This window comes from Cherax quadricarinatus, unplaced genomic scaffold, assembly GCF_038502225.1.
Source record: "Cherax quadricarinatus isolate ZL_2023a unplaced genomic scaffold, ASM3850222v1 Contig1344, whole genome shotgun sequence".
NCBI classification, from domain to species: Eukaryota; Metazoa; Arthropoda; class Malacostraca; order Decapoda; family Parastacidae; genus Cherax; species Cherax quadricarinatus.
In genome coordinates, this window is record NW_027196370.1 from 13,636 (window position 1) to 26,612 (window position 12,977).

The window sequence follows — 12,977 nt, forward strand, 5'->3', positions numbered from 1 at the left end:
TGGAGGTGCTCCATCTTTCAATCTACATTCCTGCAAACAGATGACATCAATATTCTTGGTTGCACTAATATGATGTAAGTCAGACAACCGCTTCTTGATGGAAGCAATGTTCCATGAAAAGATTTGTAATGTAACCATTGTAGTGAGTTATTACAATCTCTTGCTCATAAGATGGTAAAACTATTATGCTTTGGCTACAGTGTTCAGACACTTAAGGGCAAATAGTCCTTATTTCAAGCATTTTTCGGCATCTTGCCAGCCAGTTCCAAGGTATTGAAAAAGGTCACTTTATCCGACTTTTTAGGTTATCTTAAATAAATGATACACGTAACTCCAATATCAAATCCAACTCCAATATCAACCTTGACCTAAAACGCTTTCTTGATAGTTGTGACAGAACCCACAGGCATAACACCAGACACAAACATCTCTACGACATTCCCCGTGTCCGACTAAACCTTTACAAAAATTCAATGTATGTCAAAGGCCCTAAAATCCGGAACACCCTACCTGAGAACTCTAGAACTGCAGACACATTCATCACCTTCAAAACTACCATTAGAAAACATCTTATCTCCCTGATACACCCCATCAACTAACTACACGAATACCACCTGGTGGTTCACACTAACACTCACTCACCCATTCGACCATAAACAGAAATATTAATCTCAATCTTAAAATAATGAATCCTATGATACTCCAATACTGAAACTATGTACTGTGCCAAAACAAAAGCATTCACATTGCTAAACTCACAAACTAGTATTTAGTCACTGAGCCATAATACCAACTTACCTCATAATTTGTAATATTTTAAAATAAAAAAATAAACTAAGTCTGCCCGAAATGCCTAGCCATGCTAAGTGTTCTAGTGGTACACTCTGTAATCATTATTTAACTACATGTAAACCACACAACAAACATTGTAATCTTTATAGAGAATAAACTTTGAATTGAATTGAATTGAATGTAAAATAATTGTAACCATTCCATTTTTTATAAAACTGTAGCGAATAGTAGAGAAAACGTTAAGAGAAAATGAGTACATTATTATTATAATCAAAAAGAAGGGCTAAGCCACAAGGACTATACAGCGCTGCAGGGCAGGAAGGAAGCGAGGGCATCAGGTGGCAAAAGGGAGGTGGATGAGTAATAGGTTACGGATAACAGCGGAGCAGTGGATGGTGAAAGGGTAAAGGGCAGCAAGAGACTGAGCTAGAAAGGGCTGAGGGGAGTGCGTAAGGTATCATCATCAGAGTTTGTGGAGTAAATCAGTCGTTGTCAAGAAGTCAATGAGAGAGTCAGGATTAAAGGAGGGTCCATCAGCAAGAAGGGAAGGTAAAGAGAGAGTAGTAGAACGAAGACAGCGTTGGAGGTAAATTCTGCGTGCTCGTTGATAGAGAGGGCAGTCTAACAGAATGTGACTAATCGATACTGGAACTTGACACTGCTCACAGAGAGGTACAGGGTGCCTCTCCATGAGATACCGTGAGTAAGACGAGTGTGGCCAATGCGAAGACGGGAGAGAGTTGTCTCCCAACCTCGGCACTGAAGACAAGAAGACGGCCAGTAACCTATGCTCGGTTTAATAGAATGAAGTTTGTTACCAAGCAGAGTTGACCAACGTTGTTGCCAACGGGTGCGAAGGTGGGTAGCTATTGCAGCAAAATAGTCCAGAAATGGAACACCTCTATAGGAAATTGGTAGGTCATGTACTGCTGACCGCGCAGCAGTGTCTGCCTGTTCATTGCCCTGTACATCGACATGACCAGGGACCCAACAAAAAATAATATCTTTATGCTTCGTAGAGATACGCCGTAGCCAAAGTTGGATACGGAGAACTAGGGGGTGAGATGTATCAAATTTTCGTATAGCCTGTAGAGCACTAAGGGAGTCTGAGACTACCACAAATGATGACACAGATATAGATGCGATACGAATAAGTGCTGCAAGAATGGCATACAGTTCAGCAGTAAAAATGCTAGCCGAAGATAGTAAATGCCCCCGCACGACGCTGTCCGGAAACACTGCTGCGAATCCGACGCCGTCTGAAGACTTAGAGCCATCTGTGTACACAGTGGTGGCATGAGAATGGGAGTGGAAGTGATCAAGAAAAAGAGAGCGGGAAGCCACCATAGGCAGTTGAGCTTTCGAGCAAGGGAGTGAGAAAGAACAGACCCAAACAGCTGGAACTTCCCAGGGGGGTAGGGAAAAGTGAGATGCTACATGAACATATAAAGGTGGTAACTGAAGGGAAGACAAGAGTGAATGTAGGCAAAGAGAAAAGGGACGGAGCAAACAGGGGCGGCGAATGAATAATGTCTACTAATATCGGTGACCATTCTATAAATGGAAGGATTGTGGAGATCGTGAGAGTGTACATAGTAGCGAAGGCAATGGGCATCACGGCGATCAGACAAGGATGGAACATTCGCTTCTGCATAGAGGCTCTCAACAGGGGAACAGCGAAAAGCACCAAGGCACAAACGTAATCCTTGGTGATGGATAGAGTTAAGGCTAGAGAGAGTAGCAGGAGAGGCCGCGGAATAAATCTGGTCACCATAATCGAGTTCCGATAAAACGAGGGCTGAATGTAGGCGAAGCAGAGTTCGACGATCAGCTTCCCAGGAAAGATGAGCAAGGGTTTTAAGAAGGTTTCGCCGGCTGTGACAAGTTGCCTTCAGAGAGGTAATGTGAGGTTTCCAGGATAACCTACGGTCAAAGAGAAAGCCTAGAAACCTGACTGTATCACGTTCGGGGATACGGGAGCCATAGAGATACAAAGGATGATCGGAGATAACAGAGCGTCTAGTGAAAGTAATTTTGTGAGTTTTGGTACTTGAAAATTTAAACCCATGCGTGGTGGCCCAAGTGGAAACACGGTCTACCGCATGCTGGAGAGAAACTGCAATAAGATGACAATCAGCGCCTGCACAAGCAATAGTGAAGTCATCAACATAGAGTGATGACAAAATATTAGGTGGAAGAACAGAGGCCAAATCATATATAGCAAGGAGAAAAAGTGTTGTGCTTAGAACACATCCCTGAGGGACACCTTCAGCTTGGACGAAGTCCGGGGAAAGAACATTATTGACTCGAACACGGAAATGTCTGTCAGTTAAAAAGTTCTTAAGGAAGGATGGTAGATTGCCTCGGAGGCCTAAGGAATGGGCCTGGGCCAAAATATTATACCTCCAAGTTGTGTCATATGCCTTCTCAAGGTCAAAAAATATGGCAATAACTGAGTGATTATTCGCAAAGGCATTACGAACATACGTATCCAAGCGTAGTAAGGGGTCTATGGTAGAACGACCCTTACGAAAGCCATATTGACTAGCGGAGAGACTGTTGTGTGTCTCTAAATACCACATTAAACGTCGATTTACGAGACGTTCCATCACTTTGCAAACTGCACTAGTAAGAGCGATGGGACGATAGTGGGAGGCATCATGTCCTGTAGTACCCGGTTTGCGGAAAGGGAGAACAATGGCAGGTTTCCACAGCTGGGGAAGAACTCCTTGTGCCCAAATAAGATTGAAGAGGTGTAAGAGGACTACAAGGGCTGACCGATGTAAATGTTGTAACATACGAATATGAATGTCGTCAGGCCCAGCTGCCAATGATCGGCAAGCTGAGAGCGTTGCCTCTAGTTCTTGAAGTGTTATAATGTTCTTCTCTGAGAGAAGAAAAGTCCAAGGGTACTAACTCACTGGCAGACTTTGAGGAAAGAAACGAGGGGCATAGATGGAGCCCTTGGGAAATACGGACCAGATGTGTGCCAAGTTCAATGGCAACGTCAAGAGGGTTTGCTACATCAACACCAGCGACCCGTAGAACAGGAGCCGGGTCAGGAGAGTATTTACCACTCAATTTCCTCACTTTTTTCCAGACTGCACTCATAGAAGAAGCAGAGGTGATGGTGGAAACATAGTCTCGCCAACAAGTGCGTTTAGCCTCACGGATGACACGGCGAGCGACCGCACGCTTCTGCTTAAAATCAAGAAGTCTCTCAGCGGTTCTATTGTACCTGTACCTGCCCCATGCAGCGCGTTTCAAATGTACTGCACGAGCACAAGCAGGAGACCACCAAGGCACGCACTTCTGAGAACTGGCAACTACCCGAACACACTGTTCCTAGCTCCGACTAACCCATACAAAGTCTCCCTTATTATCAACGCACTAAAAAACAAGGCAGGAGATTTAAATACCTTACCACCCTTTATATACAAAAAAGTGTCACAAGTACTATCACCAATCATTGCAACACTAACAAATCCATTGAATCCTCCACCTTCCCTACAGCTCTCAAAATAGCAAGGGTCACCCCGATCCATAAAGGAGGAGACCAAACAGAGTTGAATAACTATAGGCCAATATCCAATTTACACCCTCTCTCAAAAATCTTCGAAAAATTAATTCATAAACGAATCTACTCCTACCTCATCTCCCAAAACATACTCAACCCCTGCCAATTTGGATTCAGGCCTAATAAAAATACTAATGATGCTATTATACACATGCTAGAACATATATACACTGCAATTGAGAAAAAAGAAGTCCCACTGGGGATCTTCATTGACTTACGTAAAGCTTTTGATACAGTTGACCATGACTTGCTCCACGTAAAATTGTCACACTACGGTATTAGAGGGCACTCCCTCAACTACCTCAAGTCATACCTCAGCAACAGAAGCCAATATGTGTACGCAAATGGGGCAAGCTCTTCCGCTCAACCAATTACAGTTGGTGTCCCACAGGGAAGTGTCCTTGGCCCTCTTCTCTTTCTCCTATACATAAATGACCTACCAAATGCTTCGCAATTACTCAAACCCACACTTTTTGCAGATGACACTACATCTCCAGGTAAACTCTCCAGGTACGTCTTCTCTCACCCGAGCCCAGTCACGCTAGCCGATACTGTAAACACCGAATTACAGAAAATATCTACCTGGATGAGGACTAACAAACTTACACTAAACATTGACAAAACCTACTTCATTCAGTTTGGTAACAGAGCTACAGATGTACCTCTTAACATAACGATAAACAGATCACCTATCACAAAGCTAACAGAGGGAAAATTCTTAGGAATCCACCTTGATAATAGACTCAAATTTCATACACATATACAACAAATTTCTAAGAAAATTTCCAAGACTGTAGGCATACTATCGAAGATACGGTACTATGTTCCACAGTCAGCCCTCCTGGCCCTATATCACTCTCTTATTTACCCCTATCTCACCTATGGAATTTGTGCATGGGGCTCAACAACAATTAACCATCTCAGACCACTAATTACCCAACAAAAGGCTGCAGTTAGAATGATAACAAATTCTCACTACAGGCAACACACTCCACCAATATTCAAAACACTCAACCTACTCACCATACAAAACATCCATACTTATTACTGCACCTATTACATACATAGAACACTTAACTCTGATATTAACCCTCCCCTCAAACATCTCCTTGCCAACCTCAACAGAACACATGACCATAACACAAGGCACAGATCACTCTTTGATGTTCCTCGTGTCCATCTCACACTATGCAAAAACTCAATGCACATAAAAAGCCCTAAAATCTGGAATTCATTACCTGTAAATATAAAAGAAATACTACCTGTTTATAAATTCAAGTCTCTTCTCAAAGATCACTTACTCACTCAAAACCAAATAAATACTGAATAACTGAACCTTATAAATTGTATATCCTATATGTTACTCACAATTATATCACACAAATGTTAAACCTAGGACCCAATCTAACTTTGTTATTTTTTAAATACACTACCTAACAGAATACTCCATTCGACTGAATGTACAACAATGCATGCAACCATATGACCTGTCTTTGTAATGCTCATTTGTGCTTTATAGTTATCTGATTACAATAATGTTTTATCACTGATTTCATCATTGCTTAGTTAATCTTAAGTTAATTTTAAGCCAGCCAGTAATGCTATGCATATAAGTGGCTTTGGCATGCTGCTCTTACCTGTATTTTTTTGTACCTCTGTATGTATGCTAAAATTACTAAATAAATAAATAAATAAATAAATAAATGCCTGCCTGAGGTTTGGGGTATAGAATGAGAAGCTGCGGTATAAACTGACGTCGAGAAGAGGTGTAGGAGCTCATCAATGGAGGATGAAGAAGGAACCTCACTAAAAGCAGTGAGGTGTGAGTAAAGATCCCAATTTGCCCGATCAAATTGCCAGCGAGGGCTACGGAAAGGTGGTGAATAGGAAGGAGAAGTAAGAATGATTGGAAAATGATCGCTGTCATGTAAGTCCGGTAGAACAGACCAGGTGAAGTCTAGTGCAGTGGAGGAAGAGCAGACTGATAGATCGATGCAAGAGAGAGTATAAGTACGAGGATCAAAATGGGTGGGAGTACTCGCATTTAAAACATGGAGGGGGTGAGAGGCGAGAAAAGCCTCCAACTGGATGCCACGTGAGTCACAATGAGACCCCCCCCCAGAGGAAATGGTGGGCATTAAAATCACCAAGTAACAGAAGTGGTGGTGGTAAGGATGAAACAAGAAAGGCAAAGTCTGGGATAGAAAATGCCTGAGAAGGAGAGAGATATAAAGAACATATTGTAAACCACTTATTCAAGTGGATACGGGCTGCAGTGTAATGCAGCGAGGTATGGACAAATAGTTGACAGTACGGAATATCATTGCGTAGAAGAAGGGCACTTTCATTAAAGGTCCCATCTGAGAAAGGATCCGAAGAATACAATAAATTATAGCCTGAGATAGGTTGGAAAACAGCCGAGTGTAATTTTGGTTCTTGTAAGCAAGCACCAACAGGGGAAAACCTGGAAAGCAACATCTGAAGCTCACCCCGATTACCCCTGAGGCCGCGGATATTCCACTGTAAATAGGCCATGATTGGCGATGAAGAAAATACCAGGAATCTGTAGGTAAAGGCACCTACGGACTAGAGGGGTTAGAAAAGTCAACGTGTGGTGGCATTGGAAGACGTTCAAGCAGCGAAGGAACGGAGCGTTGCGAAGAATGGGGTTGTGAAGATGGAGGAGAGGGAAGAGAAGGAACAGGAAGTGAATCAGTGTCCATTGAAGGTTTAGTCTCTGCAATATATTCTGAAATGGCTTCAAGTGTTTCTGAATTCAAAGATGTATGGGAGACCATATTGGAGATAGAAGGAGGAGGGCGAGTAAAGATTGGGACAGTAATGGACTGTACCAAAGTAGAGGGGGAGGGAAGAGTGTAAGGGACTGGAGATGAAGTGTGGGGGGGGACAGAAGAGGCAGAAACCTGGGAGGTGGCAGAAGAGGGAAAAACTTGGGAGGGGACTGGGGTGGAAGGCATAGTACGAGGAGGGGAAGGGGAAGAACTAGGTACAGAGACTGGAAAGGTAAAGTGTGGAGGTGGAAGAAGGGAAGGAAGGGGCAAAGATTTGAGCAATGTGGATTTTTTGGACTTCTGAGAAGTAGAGGGGCGATTGGTATTAGGTGTCGTACGAGGTTTTGTCGATACTGGGGCTTGTGAGGAAGGACGCGAAGATGTGAGAACAGACCGAGTTGTAGTCGGGACGTCAGAGCCAAGGACAGCAAAAGGATTAGATGCAGGAGTGTCTATGGGAGGGGTAACAACAGAGGAGGCTGCAGAAGATGGGACCCCAGAAGTGGGGGAATGTTTGGAAACACGAGAATAAGAAACACGGGGTAGTCTCCCTTGGAGGCGGAGATGAGTAACTGCCATAGCATAAGGGAGACCTTCTGCCTCTTTGAGGCAACGGATTTCACGTTCATTTAAGTAGACCTGGCAACGGCGGGAGTACGAAGGGTGAGCTTCATTACAATTAAGGCAAGATGGAGGTTGACTGCAAGATGTATTAGAATGGTCGTTGGCACCACAGACTGGGCATTCGGCCATAGATCTGCAATATTTCGCTGGGTGACCAAAACGCCAGCAATTTCTACACTGTTGCGGTGTAGGTATCACCTTTCGAACTTGTAACCGATGTCCCGCGACATATACAGAGGACGGGAGTTCTCGGCTGTCAAAAGTTAAATGAGCCACATTGCAAGGGTAACGTCTCCGCCCACGGGCAGGAAGGACATAAGTGTCTACTTTGAGGATTGGGAGATCCTGGAGTTCCAGCTGTTCAAAAATGTCATTGCCACATGACTGGAAATTCTGTTGGACTATGGTATGGGGCAGAATGACAGCACCACTACAAGAATTGAGAGAAAGATGTTTTTCAATAGTGATAGGAGTAGTATCAATATTTGAAAGGAGAGAAAGATCATGAGCTTGGGTAGCATTCTGGACAGTGACGATGCGCGTACCGCTCTTGAGAGCATGAAATGAAATATCTCTACCAACATGACGCAGGAGCGCTTTGCCAATACTATGGTCAGAAAGGTAGGCAGAAGAAGAAGTTGGTCTTAAAGTAAAGAATTTAGTCCATTGTGTGGTCCGAAACTGAGCGTGGAGAGGGAGTGCTTGACGTGTCGGTCTTTTCCGAGTAGAATGGGAAGGTAACGAAGGAGCATCATCAGGAGATTGACATTGGCATTTAGGAGTAGGACCTGAGTTGGTCCGGCATGAAATGGGCGGGCGATTCGAAAATTGCCATACCGTAGAGGGAGAAGCCAGAAGCATAGTCAAAGGAGAGCAGAGTTCAGACAAATCGAAGGAGTCAGTCGAAGCCCCGGTACCTGAGGCGGGTGAGGAAACAGCACCAGCAAGAGGTACAGGGGCATCAGGAGTGTCCGAAGAGTGGTCTAAACACAAGGCAGGGTCAGAATGGGGTGCGGTATCATGAAGGGGCCCGGGGGTAGTGGGTTCATGGATTGGGTTCTCCATGGTTAGGTTACTCCTTTGCTTTTTGTTTTTAAGAAAAAAAAAGAAAGAAAAGAAAATAAAAATAAAAAAAGAATAAAAAAGGGGGGAGCGGGGAGGAATAGTTCCCAGGAGGAATTAAAGGGCCGGAAATCTCCCTCCGCGCCCAAGAGGACCTCAGCACCGCTAGTAGCGCAGATGCAGCATGGAACCCGTGCCATACCCTACCCTTCATGCCAGTAAACCAGCAATCCGGGATAGCAACCTCACATCTGCCAAGCTACCTTGGTGGACAAAAGAGAGGGCGGCCGGATATCCGCCACAAAGCATACCTCCTTCAGCCACCACCCCCGGAATCCGAAAGGTGGCTTCCAGAGATACACCCGTCGCCCGAAAGACACCCAAAGCTACTCCAGGATACCGGAGAGGGATCGGGACATCCCTAGGCGATCCAGATTCCACGGCAAACTATGCCACCGCCAAGAACCTCAATGGAATGGGATGGACCCCGGTGTCCTTTCCCCTACCTAGGAACTAGCACGCCTGTGGGAGAAATCCCAAAGGCCAAAAAGAGGAAGGGCAAAAGGGAGGGGTGGGGAGGAGGAGGAGGAATGGAAAAAGGGGAGGATGGGGAGGATGGGATAGGGGAGGGGAGAATAGGGGGTAATTAGGTTCGGTCTGAGGAAGAAGACCGACAGGTCTAATTCCTCAGACCAAGAGCCTCTTCACCACGCCAAGGAGCCCCCCTTGAAGAGGAAAAATGAGTACAGAAAACGGTATGAATTGGAAGATTTTAAAGAGTAACTTACCTAGAGAGACCGGAGGGGGACACAGTGAAGGTCATCAGGTGGTAGGCGGTAGGTGTAGTCCTCAGTGCTAACGTCACCTAAAACACATATTGAGTTACCTTACTAGCTCATGTAAGTAGAAAGTAGGTATAATGATGCTGTCATTTTGGACGAAAGGACGCAAATGCATAGGTTAGGTTAGGTAATATTAGTCAGGAAATATTAATATAGGTTCTTATACTTAGGCCCTCTCTAAAAATGTCCAGTGTATGGATTTACGTCTTTGCTGCTGTATCATCCAGAGATAAATAATATAGCTTGATGTTGTGCTCACAAATGAAGAGCCCGGGCTCAATCCTGGTTGAAGCAGGAGTGGCAGGACGTATGGGCAAGTCTCCTAGCTAACACCTGCCGCCCTTGTTTACCTAGCAGTCAGTAGGTGCCTGGGTGTTAGCTAGTGTGGACAGCATCCTGGGGAAGATCCTAAAGATCTCACTGTATATAAGCCAAATTGCTTGAGTTCCTTGGGTTATCCTGGATTATTAACCCCAGATTTGTGAAGAAGAAGAAGAAGAAGAGATAAGATAAGATAAGATTTCGTTCGGATTTTTAACCCCGGGGGGTTAGCCACCCAGGATAACCCAAGAAAGTCAGTGCGTCATCGAGGACTAACTTATTTCATAAGAACATAAGAAAGGAGGAACACTGCAGCAGGCCTGTTGGCCCATACTAGGCAGGTCCTTTACAATTCATCCCACTAACAAAACATTTTCCCAACCCAATTTTCAATGCCACCCAAGAAACAAGCTCCGATGTGCAAGTCCCACTCAAATCCAACCCCTCCCACTCATGTACTTATCCAACCTAAATTTGAAACTACCCAGAGTCCTAGCCTCAATAACCCAACTAGGTAGACTGTTCCACTCATCAACTACCCTATTTCCAAACCAATACTTTCCTATGTCCTTTCTAAATCTAAACTTATCTAATTTAAATCCATTACTGCGGGTTCTCTCTTGGAGAGATATCCTCAAGACCTTGTTAATATCCCCTTTATTAATACCTATCTTCCACTTATACACTTCGATCAGGTCTCCCCTCATTCTTCGTCTAGCAAGTGAATGTAACTTAAGAGTCTTCAATCTTTCTTCATAAGGAAGATTTCTAATGTTATGTATTAATTTAGTCATCCTACGCTGAATGTTTTCTAACGAATTTATGTCCATTCTGTAATATGGAGACCAGAATTGAGCTGCATAATCTAGGTGAGGCCTTACTAATGATGTATAAAGCTGCAGTATGACCTCTGGACTTCTGTTGCTTACACTTCTTGATATAAATCCCAGTAATCTATTTGCCTTATTATGTACGCTTAGGCATTGCTGTCTTGGTTTAAGGTTGCTGCTTACCATAACCCCCAAGTCCTTTTCGCAATCTGTATGGCTAAGTTCTACATTATTTAACTTATAAGTGCTAGGGTTATGGACACTCCCGAGCTTCAGAACCTTGCATTTATCTACATTGAACTGCATCTGCCACTTTTCTGACCAAGAGTAGAGTTTGTCTAAATCCTCCTGAAGTTCCCTAACATCTACGTTTGAATCAATTATCCTACCTATCTTCGTGTCATCGGCGAATTTGCTCATATCACTAGCAATTCCTTCATCAAGATCATTGATATATATTATAAACAACAACGGGCCCAAGACTGATCCCTGTGGAACGCCACTTGTTACTGATCCCCACTTGGATTTAACCCCATTTATGGACACTCTCTGCTTCCTGTCTGTGAGCCATGATTCGATCCACGAGAGCACCCTTCCCCCAATGCCATGAGCTGCTACTTTCTTCAACAGTCTTTGATGCGGAACTCTATCAAATGCCTTACTAAAATCTAAGTAAACAATATCAAATTCTTTATCGTGGTCAACAGCCTCAAAAGCTTTACTGAAGAAAGTTAATAAATTAGTTAGACAAGACCGGCCTCTTGTGAATCCATGCTGATTATCATTAATCAAGCTATGCTTATCGAGATGGCTTCTTATAATCTCAGCTATGAGATTATAAGAAGCCATTGGAGTCCTTAATCTTGTCCCCCAGGATGCGACCCACACCAGTCGACTAACACCCAGGTACCTATTTGCTGCTAGGTGAACAGGACAACAGGTGTAAGGAAACGTGTCGAAATGTTTCCACCCGCCGGGAATAGAACCCGAGCCCTCCGTGTGTGAAGCGGGAGCTTTAGCCACCAGGCTAATATAAATGATATAAATGATACCTGGAGAGGGTTTCGGGGGTCAACGCCCCCGCGGCCCGGTCTGTGACCAGGCTTCATGGTGGATCAGGGTCTGATCAACCAAGCTGTTACTGTTGATACCGACCATTACTGACATCAATGACATACTATAAGAATAAGAATAATCTTTATTTCTACAAGTAAATGATTCAAATAATACAGACAAGCTATAATGAAAGACCTCTGGTTATCCAGAGCATTTAGTAGTTAGCAAACTTGTCTGTACCTCTTATCCTGCCCAAAACTCGAACCCCCGGACTAGCAACAGCCTGGTTGATCAAGCCCTGATCCACCACGAAGCATCCTCCAGGTATCAAGAAATAGGTAACGCTTATATACATCACAAGGGTTATTGAAGCCTCACTTTTCTATACTAGTAGATTTGATATTCTATATAATCTTTAAAAACGGGATATTGAAAGATTGAGGCCTGTGTCAGGCCCGTCATGAATATTTTAACAATTAAATAATCTTAATTTTTAAAGGGATGGAGTGGCAAGCCAGTGGAAGGCGTCGGTCAGATGACCAAAAGCTGCAGTGGCGGGTCAACATATAAGTAAGATCCGCGTCAGGAAACACTTGTCCTGTTTCCTCACCTAACCAAACCTTCTCTGTTATTGCTATTATCCAAATTATTATTCAAATTATTGTTAAAATATCATTCACCGGGAGGTTCCTAGACACCGGTGAGGGGACCAGCCCTTCCCTTCCTTGGATCAGATTTGATTGTCTCCCATTTCCCACCAGACACTGTATAACCCCTGAAGGGTTTAGCGCTGTGCTTCATGACGATAAGAATCACTCACCAGTGATCCTTCCCACAGTTGAGGTTGAAGAGCGCTGGGAGCCTCTCTCTCCACCACAACCACCAGCCACCATAACCTGTTCGACTCGAGCTGCTTCTCCCTCACCTGTAAACAAGACTGATGGGCGTAATTTGTTCATGATTGCAACCATGTATACACGTGTGGATGATTCATTACCTTTGTAACTTGGTCATGATTGTGACCAGATCTACCTGGAGTTCATTACCTTTGTAACTTGTTCAGCTATCAAAACTTTGAGCC